Source organism: Hyperolius riggenbachi, chromosome 3 (assembly GCF_040937935.1).
Source record: "Hyperolius riggenbachi isolate aHypRig1 chromosome 3, aHypRig1.pri, whole genome shotgun sequence".
NCBI classification, from domain to species: Eukaryota; Metazoa; Chordata; class Amphibia; order Anura; family Hyperoliidae; genus Hyperolius; species Hyperolius riggenbachi.
The window spans coordinates 83,397,848-83,413,767 of record NC_090648.1 but is presented as its reverse complement, the minus strand read 5'-3'; the positions used below and the strand labels follow the sequence as shown (position 1 = coordinate 83,413,767).

Genomic DNA, 15,920 nt, shown 5'->3' with positions numbered 1-15,920 from the left:
ACAGCAAATTCATGACATTTTAATAGAGATTATCTCTCAAAGAAGTTCTCGCTACAGAAGATGTTCAGTGGAATAGGGCACTTCAACGAGGCCCACTTTCCTTGTGGCCGCAAGGAAAACGTGCTATGCATATGTCAGCAGCAGGGCCAGTGGCGCAATGGATAACGTGTCTGACTACGGATCAGAAGATTGTAGGTTCGACTCCTACCTGGCTCAGGAAACATGCCGTGATCGTATAGTGGTTAGTACTCTGGGTTGTGGCCGCAGCAACCCTGGTTCGAATCCGGGTCACGGCAGGCTCTTTACTTTCTTCCTCTGCGACTTTTTCTTCAGCTTGCAACCAATCTACTGACTTTCTAAAGCATTCAGGAACCTTAGGCTCTGCTTGCTTCACTTCTTCACTACAACATTTTGCCTTTCGCCGAGAGAAAACTTTCTCTGCTATGGACCTTTGTAGCATCTTCAAATATCTTCACAAATACCATCCTCACATGACATCTTGGCCTCACCAGTTGCCAGTCTCTTGCTAAGCCTAGGTCAACTTTCACCACTTGCCTTTCCCAAGAAACCCGCGCAAGAAAAAGACCTATTACACAGAGCACTTGAGCATCAATTCACCTTGGCGCCCATACTTCTGATGGCTGCTAGCAATGCTTAAAGGACAACTCTGCTTTGACATTGTTCTGCACAGACAACTTTAACAGCAGACCCTGATCAATCGTGCAGAGATAATGCTTTCAGGATTTTGTTCCTAGAAGGAGATAGAAGAACTTAGCCCGCCGTGCCCCACTCACAACAGACAGCTGCCCAGACAGAGGACCCTTTCCATACTGCTTGGCTTCACTCCTTGTCTTCACACCCAGCAACTTTCCCATTGGCACTAACTACACTCGGTGCAGCTGCAACAACATCACCTTAAGAAATGTGTGAATAACGCTAGGACTAGCATACAAAATGTCGTGACAATTAAAAATGGCGCACAGCGCCAGGGGAATGAGAAGGGCGCCTCATACACTTACATTATATAACGCTATTTAGCGTTATAAGTGTTAAAAAATGGCGCAGGCAGTGGACCTTACACTTATAACGCTAAATAGCGTTATAAGTGTTCACAAATGCAGAGGGAGGAGAGAGGCAGCGGGGGTCGGCTTAGGTCGGGGCTGAGAGAGGCAGCGGGGGTCTGGGCAGAGAGAGGCAGCGGGGGTCTGGGCAGAGAGAGGCAGCGGGGGTCTGGGCAGAGAGAGGCAGCGAGGGTCGGCTTAGGTCGGGGCAGAGAGAGGCAGCGGGGGTCGGCTTAGGTCGGGGCTGAGAGAGGCAGCGGGGGTCTGGGCAGAGAGAGGCAGCGGGGGTCGGCTTAGGTCGGGGCTGAGAGAGGCAGCGGGGGTCTGGGCTGAGAGAGGCAGCGGGGGTCGGCTTAGGTCGGGGCAGAGAGAGGCAGCGGGACACTGGAGGGCAAAGGCATCAGGGGAGGATGTGTGCAGAGACATACATTACCTTGTCCTGGGCAGCCGATCGCTCCTTCCCTCCGCTCCTGCACTGCTTCCATGTGTTTGCTGTAGTCCTACAGCCGGCCAATCACCATGCGGAGACTGAAGCTATATGGTGATTGGCCGGCTGCAGGACTACAGCAAACACATGGAAGCAATGCAGGAGCGGAGGGAAGGAGCGATCGGCTGCCCAGGACAAGGTAATGTATGTCTCTGCACACATCCTCCCCTGATGCCTTTGCCCTCCAGTGTCCCGCTGCCTCTCTCTGCCCCGACCTAAGCCGACCCCCGCTGCCTCTCTCAGCCCAGACCCCCGCTGCCTCTCTCTGCCCAGACCCCCGCTGCCTCTCTCTGCCCAGACCCCCGCTGCCTCTCTCTGCCCAGACCCCCGCTGCCTCTCTCTGCCCAGACCCCGCTGCCTCTCTCTGCCCAGACCCCGCTGCCTCTCTCTGCCCCGACCTAAGCCGACCCCCGCTGCCTCTCTCTGCCCAGACCCCGCTGCCTCTCTCTGCCCAGACCCCCGCTGCCTCTCTCTGCCCCGACCTAAGCCGACCCCCGCTGCCTCTCTCTGCCCAGACCCCGCTGCCTCTCTCTGCCCAGACCCCCGCGGCCTCTCTCTGCCCAGACCCCGCTGCCTCTCTCTCTCTCTCTGCCCTGACCCCCGTTGCCTCTCTCTGCCCCGACCTCCGCTGCCTATACTAGCAGCCCCTGTGTGTTTTTTCATGGCGCACCGCTCTGCAATAAATGTATCATAAAACGCTATTTACCGTTTTAATGTATTTACATTAAAAAGGTAAATATCGTTTTATGATACATTTATCGGCAGAACGGTGCGTCATTTTTCTCCCTGCGTCATTTTCAGATGGACCCACAAAATGTGCCCTGATCCTATAGTGGCTAGTACTCTTTGTTGTGGCTGCAAGCAACCTGGTGTGAATACGGTTTACGGCGGGCTGCTTTCTGCACTCCTCTTGCAACCTTCTTCAAGCTTTTAGAACAGCATTGTGAATATCTGGACTCAGAGACAGCAAATTCATGACATTTTAATAGAGATTATCTCTCAAAGAAGTTCTCGCTACAGAAGATGTTCAGTGGAATAGGGCACTTCAACGAGGCCCACTTTCCTTGTGGCCGCAAGGAAAACGTGCTATGCATATGTCAGCAGCAGGGCCAGTGGCGCAATGGATAACGTGTCTGACTATGGATCAGAAGATTGTAGGTTCGACTCCTACCTGGCTCAGGAAACATGCCATGATCGTATAGTGGTTAGTACTCTGCGTTGTGGCCGCAGCAACCCCGGTTCGAATCCGGGTCACGGCAGGCTCTTTACTTTCTTCCTCTGCGACTTTTTCTTCAGCTTGCAACCAATCTACTGACTTTCTAAAGCATTCAGGAACCTTAGGCTCTGCTTGCTTCACTTCTTCACTACAACATTTTGCCTTTCGCCGAGAGAAAAATTTCTCTGCTATGGACCTTTGTAGCATCTTCAAACATCTTCACAAATACCATCCTCACATGACATCTTGGCCTCACCAGTTGCCAGTCTCTTGCTAAGCCTAGGTCAACTTTCACCACTTGCCTTTCCCAAGAAACCCGCGCAAGAAAAAGACCTATTACACAGAGCACTTGAGCATCAATTCACCTTGGCGCCCATACTTCTGATGGCTGCTAGCAATGCTTAAAGGACAACTCTGCTTTGACATTGTTCTGTACAGACAACTTTAACAGCAGACCCTGATCAATCATGCAGAGATAATGCTTTCAGGATTTTGTTCCTAGAAGGAGATAGAAGAACTTAGCCCGCCGTGCCCCACTCACAACAGACAGCTGCCCAGACAGAGGACCCTTTCCATACTGCTTGGCTTCACTCCTTGTCTTCACACCCAGCAACTTTCCCATTGGCACTAACTACACTCGGTGCAGCTGCAACAACATCACCTTAAGAAATGTGTGAATAACGCTAGGACTAGCATACAAAATGTGCCCTGATCCTATAGTGGCTAGTACTCTTTGTTGTGGCTGCAAACAACCTGGTGTGAATACGGTTTACGGCGGGCTGCTTTCTGCACTCCTCTTGCAACCTTCTTCAAGCTTTTAGAACAGCATTGTGAATATCTGGACTCAGAGACAGCAAATTCATGACATTTTAATAGAGATTATCTCTCAAAGAAGTTCTCGCTACAGAAGATGTTCAGTGGAATAGGGCACTTCAACGAGGCCCACTTTCCTTGTGGCCGCAAGGAAAACGTGCTATGCATATGTCAGCAGCAGGGCCAGTGGTGCAATGGATAACGTGTCTGACTACAGATCAGAAGATTGTAGGTTCGACTCCTACCTGGCTCAGGAAACATGCCGTGATTGTATAGTGGTTAGTACTCTGCGTTGTGGCCGCAGCATCCCCGGTTTGAATCCGGGTCACGGCAGGCTCTTTACTTTCTTCCTCTGCGACTTTTTCTTCAGCTTGCAACCAATCTACTGACTTTCTAAAGCATTCAGGAACCTTAGGCTCTGCTTGCTTCACTTCTTCACTACAACATTTTGCCTTTCGCCGAGAGAAAACTTTCTCTGCTATGGACCTTTGTAGCATCTTCAAACATCTTCACAAACACCATCCTCACATGACATCTTGGCCTCACCAGTTGCCAGTCCCTTGCTAAGCCTAGGTCAACTTTCACCACTTGCCTTTCCCAAGAAACCCGCGCAAGAAAAAGACCTATTACACAGAGCACTTGAGCATCAATTCACCTTGGCGCCCATACTTCTGATGGCTGCTAGCAATGCTTAAAGGACAACTCTGCTTTGACATTGTTCTGCACAGACAACTTTAACAGCAGACCCTGATCAATCATGCAGAGATAATGCTTTCAGGATTTTGTTCCTAGAAGGAGATAGAAGAACTTAGCCCGCCGTGCCCCACTCACAACAGACAGCTGCCCAGACAGAGGACCCTTTCCATACTGCTTGGGTTCACTCCTTGTCTTCACACCCAGCAACTTTCCCATTGGCACTAACTACACTCGGTGCAGCTGCAACAACATCACCTTAAGAAATGTGTGAATAACGCTAGGACTAGCATACAAAATGTCGTGACAATTAAAAATGGCGCACAGCGCCAGGGGAATGAGAAGGGCGCCTCATACACTTACATTATATAACGCTATTTAGCGTTATAAGTGTTAAAAAATGGCGCAGGCAGTGGACCTTACACTTATAACGCTAAATAGCGTTATAAGTGTTCACAAATGCAGAGGGAGGAGAGAGGCAGCGGGGGTCGGCTTAGGTCGGGGCTGAGAGAGGCAGCGGGGGTCTGGGCAGAGAGAGGCAGCGGGGGTCTGGGCAGAGAGAGGCAGCGGGGGTCTGGGCAGAGAGAGGCAGCGGGGGTCTGGGCAGAGAGAGGCAGCGAGGGTCGGCTTAGGTCGGGGCAGAGAGAGGCAGCGGGGGTCGGCTTAGGTCGGGGCTGAGAGAGGCAGCGGGGGTCTGGGCAGAGAGAGGCAGCGGGGGTCGGCTTAGGTCGGGGCTGAGAGAGGCAGCGGGGGTCTGGGCTGAGAGAGGCAGTGGGGGTCGGCTTAGGTCGGGGCAGAGAGAGGCAGCGGGACACTGGAGGGCAAAGGCATCAGGGGAGGATGTGTGCAGAGACATACATTACCTTGTCCTGGGCAGCCGATCGCTCCTTCCCTCCGCTCCTGCACTGCTTCCATGTGTTTGCTGTAGTCCTGCAGCCGGCCAATCACCATGCGGAGACTGAAGCTATATGGTGATTGGCCGGCTGCAGGACTACAGCAAACACATGGAAGCAATGCAGGAGCGGAGGGAAGGAGCGATCGGCTGCCCAGGACAAGGTAATGTATGTCTCTGCACACATCCTCCCCTGATGCCTTTGCCCTCCAGTGTCCTGCTGCCTCTCTCTGCCCCGACCTAAGCCGACCCCCGCTGCCTCTCTCAGCCCAGACCCCCGCTGCCTCTCTCTGCCCAGACCCCCGCTGCCTCTCTCTGCCCAGACCCCCGCTGCCTCTCTCTGCCCAGACCCCGCTGCCTCTCTCTGCCCAGACCCCGCTGCCTCTCTCTGCCCCGACCTAAGCTGACCCCCGCTGCCTCTCTCTGCCCAGACCCCGCTGCCTCTCTCTGCCCAGACCCCCGCTGCCTCTCTCTGCCCCGACCTAAGCCGACCCCCGCTGCCTCTCTCTGCCCAGACCCCGCTGCCTCTCTCTGCCCAGACCCCCGCTGCCTCTCTCTGCCCAGACCCCGCTGCCTCTCTCTCTCTCTGCCCTGACCCCCGTTGCCTCTCTCTGCCCCGACCCCCGCTGCCTATACTAGCAGCCCCTGTGTGTTTTTTCATGGCGCACCGCTCTGCAATAAATGTATCATAAAACGCTATTTACCGTTTTAATGTATTTACATTAAAACGGTAAATATCGTTTTATGATACATTTATCGGCAGAACGGTGCGTCATTTTTCTCCCTGCGCCATTTTCAGATGGACCCACAAAATGTGCCCTGATCCTATAGTGGCTAGTACTCTTTGTTGTGGCTGCAAGCAACCTGGTGTGAATACGGTTTACGGCGGGCTGCTTTCTGCACTCCTCTTGCAACCTTCTTCAAGCTTTTAGAACAGCATTGTGAATATCTGGACTCAGAGACAGCAAATTCATGACATTTTAATAGAGATTATCTCTCAAAGAAGTTCTCGCTACAGAAGATGTTCAGTGGAATAGGGCACTTCAACGGGGCCCACTTTCCTTGTGGCCGCAAGGAAAACGTGCTATGCTTATGTCAGCAGCAGGGCCAGTGGCGCAATGGATAACGCGTCTGACTACGGATCAGAAGATTGTAGGTTCGACTCCTACCTGGCTCAGGAAACATGCCGTGATCGTATAGTGGTTAGTACTCTGCGTTGTGGCCGCAGCAACCCCGGTTCGAATCTGGGTCACGGCAGGCTCTTTACTTTCTTCCTCTGCGACTTTTTCTTCAGCTTGCAACCAATCTACTGACTTTCTAAAGCATTCAGGAACCTTAGGCTCTGCTTGCTTCACTTCTTCACTACAACATTTTGCCTTTCGCCGAGAGAAAACTTTCTCTGCTATGGACCTTTGTAGCATCTTCAAACATCTTCACAAATACCATCCTCACATGACATCTTGGCCTCACCAGTTGCCAGTCTCTTGCTAAGCCTAGGTCAACTTTCACCACTTGCCTTTCCCAAGAAACCCGCGCAAGAAAAAGACCTATTACACAGAGCACTTGAGCATCAATTCACCTTGGCGCCCATACTTCTGATGGCTGCTAGCAATGCTTAAAGGACAACTCTGCTTTGACATTGTTCTGCACAGACAACTTTAACAGCAGACCCTGATCAATCATGCAGAGATAATGCTTTCAGGATTTTGTTCCTAGAAGGAGATAGAAGAACTTAGCCCGCCGTGCCCCACTCACAACAGACAGCTGCCCAGACAGAGGACCCTTTCCATACTGCTTGGCTTCACTCCTTGTCTTCACACCCAGCAACTTTCCCATTGGCACTAACTACACTCGGTGCAGCTGCAACAACATCACCTTAAGAAATGTGTGAATAACGCTAGGACTAGCATACAAAATGTGCCCTGATCCTATAGTGGCTAGTACTCTTTGTTGTGGCTGCAAGCAACCTGGTGTGAATACGGTTTACGGCGGGCTGCTTTCTGCACTCCTCTTGCAACCTTCTTCAAGCTTTTAGAACAGCATTGTGAATATCTGGACTCAGAGACAGCAAATTCATGACATTTTAATAGAGATTATCTCTCAAAGAAGTTCTCGCTACAGAAGATGTTCAGTGGAATAGGGCACTTCAACGAGGCCCACTTTCCTTGTGGCCGCAAGGAAAACGTGCTATGCATATGTCAGCAGCAGGGCCAGTGGCGCAATGGATAACGTGTCTGACTACGGATCAGAAGATTGTAGGTTCGACTCCTACCTGGCTCAGGAAACATGCCGTGATCGTATAGTGGTTAGTACTCTGCGTTGTGGCCGCAGCATCCCCGGTTTGAATCCGGGTCACGGCAGGCTCTTTACTTTCTTCCTCTGCGACTTTTTCTTCAGCTTGCAACCAATCTACTGACTTTCTAAAGCATTCAGGAACCTTAGGCTCTGCTTGCTTCACTTCTTCACTACAACATTTTGCCTTTCGCCGAGAGAAAACTTTCTCTGCTATGGACCTTTGTAGCATCTTCAAACATCTTCACAAACACCATCCTCACATGACATCTTGGCCTCACCAGTTGCCAGTCCCTTGCTAAGCCTAGGTCAACTTTCACCACTTGCCTTTCCCAAGAAACCCGCGCAAGAAAAAGACCTATTACATAGAGCACTTGAGCATCAATTCACCTTGGCGCCCATACTTCTGATGGCTGCTAGCAATGCTTAAAGGACAACTCTGCTTTGACATTGTTCTGCACAGACAACTTTAACAGCAGACCCTGATCAATCATGCAGAGATAATGCTTTCAGGATTTTGTTCCTAGAAGGAGATAGAAGAACTTAGCCCGCCGTGCCCCACTCACAACAGACAGCTGCCCAGACAGAGGACCCTTTCCATACTGCTTGGCTTCACTCCTTGTCTTCACACCCAGCAACTTTCCCATTGGCACTAACTACACTCGGTGCAGCTGCAACAACATCACCTTAAGAAATGTGTGAATAACGCTAGGACTAGCATACAAAATGTGCCCTGATCCTATAGTGGCTAGTACTCTTTGTTGTGGCTGCAAGCAACCTGGTGTGAATACGGTTTACGGCGGGCTGCTTTCTGCACTCCTCTTGCAACCTTCTTCAAGCTTTTAGAACAGCATTGTGAATATCTGGACTCAGAGACAGCAAATTCATGACATTTTAATAGAGATTATCTCTCAAAGAAGTTCTCGCTACAGAAGATGTTTAGTGGAATAGGGCACTTCAACGAGGCCCACTTTCCTTGTGGCCGCAAGGAAAACGTGCTATGCATATGTCAGCAGCAGGGCCAGTGGCGCAATGGATAACGTGTCTGACTACGGATCAGAAGATTGTAGGTTCGACTCCTACGTGGCTCAGGAAACATGCCATGATCGTATAGTGGTTAGTACTCTGCGTTGTGGCCGCAGCAACCCTGGTTCGAATCCGGGTCACGGCAGGCTCTTTACTTTCTTCCTCTGCGACTTTTTCTTCAGCTTGCAACCAATCTACTGACTTTCTAAAGCATTCAGGAACCTTAGGCTCTGCTTGCTTCACTTCTTCACTACAACATTTTGCCTTTCGCCGAGAGAAAACTTTCTCTGCTATGGACCTTTGTAGCATCTTCAAACATCTTCACAAATACCATCCTCACATGACATCTTGGCCTCACCAGTTGCCAGTCTCTTGCTAAGCCTAGGTCAACTTTCACCACTTGCCTTTCCCAAGAAACCCGCGCAAGAAAAAGACCTATTACACAGAGCACTTGAGCATCAATTCACCTTGGCGCCCATACTTCTGATGGCTGCTAGCAATGCTTAAAGGACAACTCTGCTTTGACATTGTTCTGCACAGACAACTTTAACAGCAGACCCTGATCAATCATGCAGAGATAATGCTTTCAGGATTTTGTTCCTAGAAGGAGATAGAAGAACTTAGCCCGCCGTGCCCCACTCACAACAGACAGCTGCCCAGACAGAGGACTCTTTCCATACTGCTTGGCTTCACTCCTTGTCTTCACACCCAGCAACTTTCCCATTGGCACTAACTACACTCGGTGCAGCTGCAACAACATCACCTTAAGAAATGTGTGAATAACGCTAGGACTAGCATACAAAATGTGCCCTGATCCTATAGTGGCTAGTACTCTTTGTTGTGGCTGCAAGCAACCTGGTGTGAATACGGTTTACGGCGGGCTGCTTTCTGCACTCCTCTTGCAACCTTCTTCAAGCTTTTAGAACAGCATTGTGAATATCTGGACTCAGAGACAGCAAATTCATGACATTTTAATAGAGATTATCTCTCAAAGAAGTTCTCGCTACAGAAGATGTTCAGTGGAATAGGTCACTTCAACGAGGCCCACTTTCCTTGTGGCCGCAAGGAAAACGTGCTATGCATATGTCAGCAGCAGGGCCAGTGGCGCAATGGATAACGCGTCTGACTACGGATCAGAAGATTGTAGGTTCGACTCCTACCTGGCTCAGGAAACATGCCGTGATCGTATAGTGGTTAGTACTCTGCGTTGTGGCCGCAGCAACCCCGGTTCGAATCCGGGTCACGGCAGGCTCTTTACTTTTTTCCTCTGCGACTTTTTCTTCAGCTTGCAACCAATCTACTGACTTTCTAAAGCATTCAGGAACCTTAGGCTCTGCTTGCTTCACTTCTTCACTACAACATTTTGCCTTTCGCCGAGAGAAAACTTTCTCTGCTATGGACCTTTGTAGCATCTTCAAACATCTTCACAAATACCATCCTCACATGACATCTTGGCCTCACCAGTTGCCAGTCTCTTGCTAAGCCTAGGTCAACTTTCACCACTTGCCTTTCCCAAGAAACCCGCGCAAGAAAAAGACCTACTACACAGAGCACTTGAGCATCAATTCACCTTGGCGCCCATACTTCTGATGGCTGCTAGCAATGCTTAAAGGACAACTCTGCTTTGACATTGTTCTGCACAGACAACTTTAACAGCAGACCCTGATCAATCATGCAGAGATAATGCTTTCAGGATTTTGTTCCTAGAAGGAGATAGAAGAACTTAGCCCGCCGTGCCCCACTCACAACAGACAGCTGCCCAGACAGAGGACCCTTTCCATACTGCTTGGCTTCACTCCTTGTCTTCACACCCAGCAACTTTCCCATTGGCACTAACTACACTCGGTGCAGCTGCAACAACATCACCTTAAGAAATGTGTGAATAACGCTAGGACTAGCATACAAAATGTGCCCTGATTCTATAGTGGCTAGTACTCTTTGTTGTGGCTGCAAGCAACCTGGTGTGAATACGGTTTACGGCGGGCTGCTTTCTGCACTCCTCTTGCAACCTTCTTCAAGCTTTTAGAACAGCATTGTGAATATCTGGGCTCAGAGACAGCAAATTCATGACATTTTAATAGAGATTATCTCTCAAAGAAGTTCTCGCTACAGAAGATGTTCAGTGGAATAGGGCACTTCAACGAGGCCCACTTTCCTTGTGGCCGCAAGGAAAACGTGCTATGCATATGTCAGCAGCAGGGCCAGTGGCTCAATGGATAACGCGTCTGACTACGGATCAGAAGATTGTAGGTTCGACTCCTACCTGGCTCAGGAAACATGCCGTGATCGTATAGTGGTTAGTACTCTGCGTTGTGGCCGCAGCAACCCCGGTTCGTATCCGGGTCACGGCAGGCTCTTTACTTTCTTCCTCTGCGACTTTTTCTTCAGCTTGCAACCAATCTACTGACTTTCTAAAGCATTCAGGAACCTTAGGCTCTGCTTGCTTCACTTCTTCACTACAACATTTTGCCTTTCGCCGAGAGAAAACTTTCTCTGCTATGGACCTTTGTAGCATCTTCAAACATCTTCACAAATACCATCCTCACATGACATCTTGGCCTCACCAGTTGCCAGTCTCTTGCTAAGCCTAGGTCAACTTTCACCACTTGCCTTTCCCAAGAAACCCGCGCAAGAAAAAGACCTATTACACAGAGCACTTGAGCATCAATTCACCTTGGCGCCCATACTTCTGATGGCTGCTAGCAATGATTAAAGGACAACTCTGCTTTGACATTGTTCTGCACAGACAACTTTAACAGCAGACCCTGATCAATCATGCAGAGATAATGCTTTCAGGATTTTGTTCCTAGAAGGAGATAGAAGAACTTAGCCCGCCGTGCCCCACTCACAACAGACAGCTGCCCAGACAGAGGACCCTTTCCATACTGCTTGGCTTCACTCCTTGTCTTCACACCCAGCAACTTTCCCATTGGCACTAACTACACTCGGTGCAGCTGCAACAACATCACCTTAAGAAATGTGTGAATAACGCTAGGACTAGCATACAAAATGTGCCCTGATCCTATAGTGGCTAGTACTCTTTGTTGTGGCTGCAAGCAACCTGGTGTGAATACGGTTTACGGCGGGCTGCTTTCTGCACTCCTCTTGCAACCTTCTTCAAGCTTTTAGAACAGCATTGTGAATATCTGGACTCAGAGACAGCAAATTCATGACATTTTAATAGAGATTATCTCTCAAAGAAGTTCTCGCTACAGAAGATGTTCAGTGGAATAGGGCACTTCAACGAGGCCCACTTTCCTTGTGGCCGCAAGGAAAACGTGCTATGCATATGTCAGCAGCAGGGCCAGTGGCGCAATGGATAACGCGTCTGACTACGGATCAGAAGATTGTAGGTTCGACTCCTATCTGGCTCAGGAAACATGCTGTGATCGTATAGTGGTTAGTACTCTGCGTTGTGGCCGCAGCAACCCCGGTTCGAATCCGGGTCACGGCAGGCTCTTTACTTTCTTCCTCTGCGACTTTTTCTTCAGCTTGCAACCAATCTACTGACTTTCTAAAGCATTCAGGAACCTTAGGCTCTGCTTGCTTCACTTCTTCACTACAACATTTTGCCTTTCGCCGAGAGAAAACTTTCTCTGCTATGGACCTTTGTAGCATCTTCAAACATCTTCACAAATACCATCCTCACATGACATCTTGGCCTCACCAGTTGCCAGTCTCTTGCTAAGCCTAGGTCAACTTTCACCACTTGCCTTTCCCAAGAAACCCGCGCAAGAAAAAGACCTATTACACAGAGCACTTGAGCATCAATTCACCTTGGCGCCCATACTTCTGATGGCTGCTAGCAATGATTAAAGGACAACTCTGCTTTGACATTGTTCTGCACAGACAACTTTAACAGCAGACCCTGATCAATCATGCAGAGATAATGCTTTCAGGATTTTGTTCCTAGAAGGAGATAGAAGAACTTAGCCCGCCGTGCCCCACTCACAACAGACAGCTGCCCAGACAGAGGACCCTTTCCATACTGCTTGGCTTCACTCCTTGTCTTCACACCCAGCAACTTTCCCATTGGCACTAACTACACTCGGTGCAGCTGCAACAACATCACCTTAAGAAATGTGTGAATAACGCTAGGACTAGCATACAAAATGTGCCCTGATCCTATAGTGGCTAGTACTCTTTGTTGTGGCTGCAAGCAACCTGGTGTGAATACGGTTTACGGCGGGCTGCTTTCTGCACTCCTCTTGCAACCTTCTTCAAGCTTTTAGAACAGCATTGTGAATATCTGGACTCAGAGACAGCAAATTCATGACATTTTAATAGAGATTATCTCTCAAAGAAGTTCTCGCTACAGAAGATGTTCAGTGGAATAGGGCACTTCAACGAGGCCCACTTTCCTTGTGGCCGCAAGGAAAACGTGCTATGCATATGTCAGCAGCAGGGCCAGTGGCGCAATGGATAACGCGTCTGACTACGGATCAGAAGATTGTAGGTTCGACTCCTACCTGGCTCAGGAAACATGCCATGATCGTATAGTGGTTAGTACTCTGCGTTGTGGCCGCAGCAACCACGGTTCGAATCTGGGTCACGGCAGGTTCTTTACTTTCTTCCTCTGCGACTTTTTCTTCAGCTTGCAACCAATCTACTGACTTTCTAAAGCATTCAGGAACCTTAGGCTCTGCTTGCTTCACTTCTTCACTACAACGTTTTGCCTTTCGCCGAGAGAAAACTTTCTCTGCTATGGACCTTTGTAGCATCTTCAAACATCTTCACAAATACCATCCTCACATGACATCTTGGCCTCACCAGTTGCCAGTCTCTTGCTAAGCCTAGGTCAACTTTCACCACTTGCCTTTCCCAAGAAACCCGCGCAAGAAAAAGACCTATTACACAGAGCACTTGAGCATCAATTCACCTTGGCGCCCATACTTCTGATGGCTGCTAGCAATGCTTAAAGGACAACTCTGCTTTGACATTGTTCTGCACAGACAACTTTAACAGCAGACCCTGATCAATCATGCAGAGATAATGCTTTCAGGATTTTGTTCCTAGAAGGAGATAGAAGAACTTAGCCCGCCGTGCCCCACTCACAACAGACAGCTGCCAAGACAGAGGACCCTTTCCATACTGCTTGGCTTCACTCCTTGTCTTCACACCCAGCAACTTTCCCATTGGCACTAACTACACTCGGTGCAGCTGCAACAACATCACCTTACGAAATGTGTGAATAACGCTAGGACTAGCATACAAAATGTGCCCTGATCCTATAGTGGCTAGTACTCTTTGTTGTGGCTGCAAGCAACCTGGTGTGAATACGGTTTACGGCGGGCTGCTTTCTGCACTCCTCTTGCAACCTTCTTCAAGCTTTTAGAACAGCATTGTGAATATCTGGACTCAGAGACAGCAAATTCATGACATTTTAATAGAGATTATCTCTCAAAGAAGTTCTCGCTACAGAAGATGTTCAGTGGAATAGGGCACTTCAACGAGGCCCACTTTCCTTGTGGCCGCAAGGAAAACGTGCTATGCATATGTCAGCAGCAGGGCCAGTGGTGCAATGGATAACGCGTCTGACTACGGATCAGAAGATTGTAGGTTCGACTCCTACCTGGCTCAGGAAACATGCCGTGATCGTATAGTGGTTAGTACTCTGCGTTGTGGCTGCAGCAACCCCGGTTCGAATCCGGGTCACGGCAGGCTCTTTACTTTCTTCCTCTGCGACTTTTTCTTCAGCTTGCAACCAATCTACTGACTTTCTAAAGCATTCAGGAACCTTAGGCTCTGCTTGCTTCACTTCTTCACTACAACATTTTGCCTTTCGCCGAGAGAAAACTTTCTCTGCTATGGACCTTTGTAGCATCTTCAAATATCTTCACAAATACCATCCTCACATGACATCTTGGCCTCACCAGTTGCCAGTCTCTTGCTAAGCCTAGGTCAACTTTCACCACTTGCCTTTCCCAAGAAACCTGCGCAAGAAAAAGACCTATTACACAGAGCACTTGAGCATCAATTCACCTTGGCGCCCATACTTCTGATGGCTGCTAGCAATGCTTAAAGGACAACTCTGCTTTGACATTGTTCTGCACAGACAACTTTAACAGCAGACCCTGATCAATCATGCAGAGATAATGCTTTCAGGATTTTGTTCCTAGAAGGAGATAGAAGAACTTAGCCCGCCGTGCCCCACTCACAACAGACAGCTGCCCAGACAGAGGACCCTTTCCATACTGCTTGGCTTCACTCCTTGTCTTCACACCCAGCAACTTTCCCATTGGCACTAACTACACTCGGTGCAGCTGCAACAACATCACCTTAAGAAATGTGTGAATAACGCTAGGACTAGCATACAAAATGTGCCCTGATCCTATAGTGGCTAGTACTCTTTGTTGTGGCTGCAAGCAACCTGGTGTGAATACGGTTTACGGCGGGCTGCTTTCTGCACTCCTCTTGCAACCTTCTTCAAGCTTTTAGAACAGCATTGTGAATATCTGGACTCAGAGACAGCAAATTCATGACATTTTAATAGAGATTATCTCTCAAAGAAGTTCTCGCTACAGAAGATGTTCAGTGGAATAGGGCACTTCAACGAGGCCCACTTTCCTTGTGGCCGCAAGGAAAACGTGCTATGCATATGTCAGCAGCAGGGCCAGTGGCGCAATGGATAACGCGTCTGACTACGGATCAGAAGATTGTAGGTTCGACTCCTACCTGGCTCAGGAAACATGCCGTGATCGTATAGTGGTTAGTACTCTGCGTTGTGGCTGCAGCAACCCCGGTTCGAATCTGGGTCACGGCAGGCTCTTTACTTTCTTCCTCTGCGACTTTTTCTTCAGCTTGCAACCAATCTACTGACTTTCTAAAGCATTCAGGAACCTTAGGCTCTGCTTGCTTCACTTCTTCACTACAACGTTTTGCCTTTCGCCGAGAGAAAACTTTCTCTGCTATGGACCTTTGTAGCATCTTCAAACATCTTCACAAATACCATCCTCACATGACATCTTGGCCTCACCAGTTGCCAGTCTCTTGCTAAGCCTAGGTCAACTTTCACCACTTGCCTTTCCCAAGAAACCCGCGCAAGAAAAAGACCTATTACACAGAGCACTTGAGCATCAATTCACCTTGGCGCCCATACTTCTGATGGCTGCTAGCAATGCTTAAAGGACAACTCTGCTTTGACATTGTTCTGCACAGACAACTTTAACAGCAGACCCTGATCAATCATGCAGAGATAATGCTTTCAGGATTTTGTTCCTAGAAGGAGATAGAAGAACTTAGCCCGCCGTGCCCCACTCACAACAGACAGCTGCCCAGACAGAGGACCCTTTCCATACTGCTTGGCTTCACTCCTTGTCTTCACACCCAGCAACTTTCCCATTGGCACTAACTACACTCGGTGCAGCTGCAACAACATCACCTTAAGAAATGTGTGAATAACGCTAGGACTAGCATACAAAATGTGCCCTGATTCTATAG

At 49.2% G+C, this 15,920-nt stretch overlaps 18 non-coding genes across 18 annotated transcripts; all 18 read left to right on the top strand.

Moving 5' to 3' along the window:
* Window positions 1-143: 143 nt before the first annotated feature.
* On the top strand, window positions 144-216 carry TRNAR-ACG (transfer RNA arginine (anticodon ACG)). Its single transcript has one exon. It is a non-coding gene; the product is annotated as a tRNA-Arg (tRNA).
* A 2,438-nt stretch (window positions 217-2,654) lies between these two features.
* TRNAH-AUG (transfer RNA histidin (anticodon AUG)) lies at window positions 2,655-2,727 on the top strand. Its single transcript has one exon. It is a non-coding gene; the product is annotated as a tRNA-His (tRNA).
* Window positions 2,728-2,735: 8 nt separating this feature from the next.
* TRNAH-GUG (transfer RNA histidin (anticodon GUG)) lies at window positions 2,736-2,807 on the top strand. Its single transcript has one exon. It is a non-coding gene; the product is annotated as a tRNA-His (tRNA).
* Window positions 2,808-3,757: 950 nt separating this feature from the next.
* TRNAC-ACA (transfer RNA cysteine (anticodon ACA)) lies at window positions 3,758-3,830 on the top strand. Its single transcript has one exon. It is a non-coding gene; the product is annotated as a tRNA-Cys (tRNA).
* Window positions 3,831-6,266: 2,436 nt separating this feature from the next.
* TRNAR-ACG (transfer RNA arginine (anticodon ACG)) lies at window positions 6,267-6,339 on the top strand. Its single transcript has one exon. It is a non-coding gene; the product is annotated as a tRNA-Arg (tRNA).
* Window positions 6,340-7,369: 1,030 nt separating this feature from the next.
* Window positions 7,370-7,442, top strand: TRNAR-ACG (transfer RNA arginine (anticodon ACG)). Its single transcript has one exon. It is a non-coding gene; the product is annotated as a tRNA-Arg (tRNA).
* Window positions 7,443-7,450: 8 nt separating this feature from the next.
* Window positions 7,451-7,522, top strand: TRNAH-GUG (transfer RNA histidin (anticodon GUG)). The gene has a single exon. It is a non-coding gene; the product is annotated as a tRNA-His (tRNA).
* A 950-nt stretch (window positions 7,523-8,472) lies between these two features.
* TRNAR-ACG (transfer RNA arginine (anticodon ACG)) lies at window positions 8,473-8,545 on the top strand. The gene has a single exon. It is a non-coding gene; the product is annotated as a tRNA-Arg (tRNA).
* Window positions 8,546-8,553: 8 nt separating this feature from the next.
* TRNAH-GUG (transfer RNA histidin (anticodon GUG)) lies at window positions 8,554-8,625 on the top strand. Its single transcript has one exon. It is a non-coding gene; the product is annotated as a tRNA-His (tRNA).
* Window positions 8,626-9,575: 950 nt separating this feature from the next.
* On the top strand, window positions 9,576-9,648 carry TRNAR-ACG (transfer RNA arginine (anticodon ACG)). Its single transcript has one exon. It is a non-coding gene; the product is annotated as a tRNA-Arg (tRNA).
* An 8-nt stretch (window positions 9,649-9,656) lies between these two features.
* TRNAH-GUG (transfer RNA histidin (anticodon GUG)) lies at window positions 9,657-9,728 on the top strand. Its single transcript has one exon. It is a non-coding gene; the product is annotated as a tRNA-His (tRNA).
* A 950-nt stretch (window positions 9,729-10,678) lies between these two features.
* Window positions 10,679-10,751, top strand: TRNAR-ACG (transfer RNA arginine (anticodon ACG)). The gene has a single exon. It is a non-coding gene; the product is annotated as a tRNA-Arg (tRNA).
* A 1,030-nt stretch (window positions 10,752-11,781) lies between these two features.
* On the top strand, window positions 11,782-11,854 carry TRNAR-ACG (transfer RNA arginine (anticodon ACG)). The gene has a single exon. It is a non-coding gene; the product is annotated as a tRNA-Arg (tRNA).
* Window positions 11,855-11,862: 8 nt separating this feature from the next.
* TRNAH-GUG (transfer RNA histidin (anticodon GUG)) lies at window positions 11,863-11,934 on the top strand. Its single transcript has one exon. It is a non-coding gene; the product is annotated as a tRNA-His (tRNA).
* Window positions 11,935-12,884: 950 nt separating this feature from the next.
* On the top strand, window positions 12,885-12,957 carry TRNAR-ACG (transfer RNA arginine (anticodon ACG)). Its single transcript has one exon. It is a non-coding gene; the product is annotated as a tRNA-Arg (tRNA).
* Window positions 12,958-13,987: 1,030 nt separating this feature from the next.
* On the top strand, window positions 13,988-14,060 carry TRNAR-ACG (transfer RNA arginine (anticodon ACG)). Its single transcript has one exon. It is a non-coding gene; the product is annotated as a tRNA-Arg (tRNA).
* An 8-nt stretch (window positions 14,061-14,068) lies between these two features.
* TRNAH-GUG (transfer RNA histidin (anticodon GUG)) lies at window positions 14,069-14,140 on the top strand. Its single transcript has one exon. It is a non-coding gene; the product is annotated as a tRNA-His (tRNA).
* Window positions 14,141-15,090: 950 nt separating this feature from the next.
* Window positions 15,091-15,163, top strand: TRNAR-ACG (transfer RNA arginine (anticodon ACG)). Its single transcript has one exon. It is a non-coding gene; the product is annotated as a tRNA-Arg (tRNA).
* The last annotated feature ends 757 nt before the right edge of the window (window positions 15,164-15,920 follow it).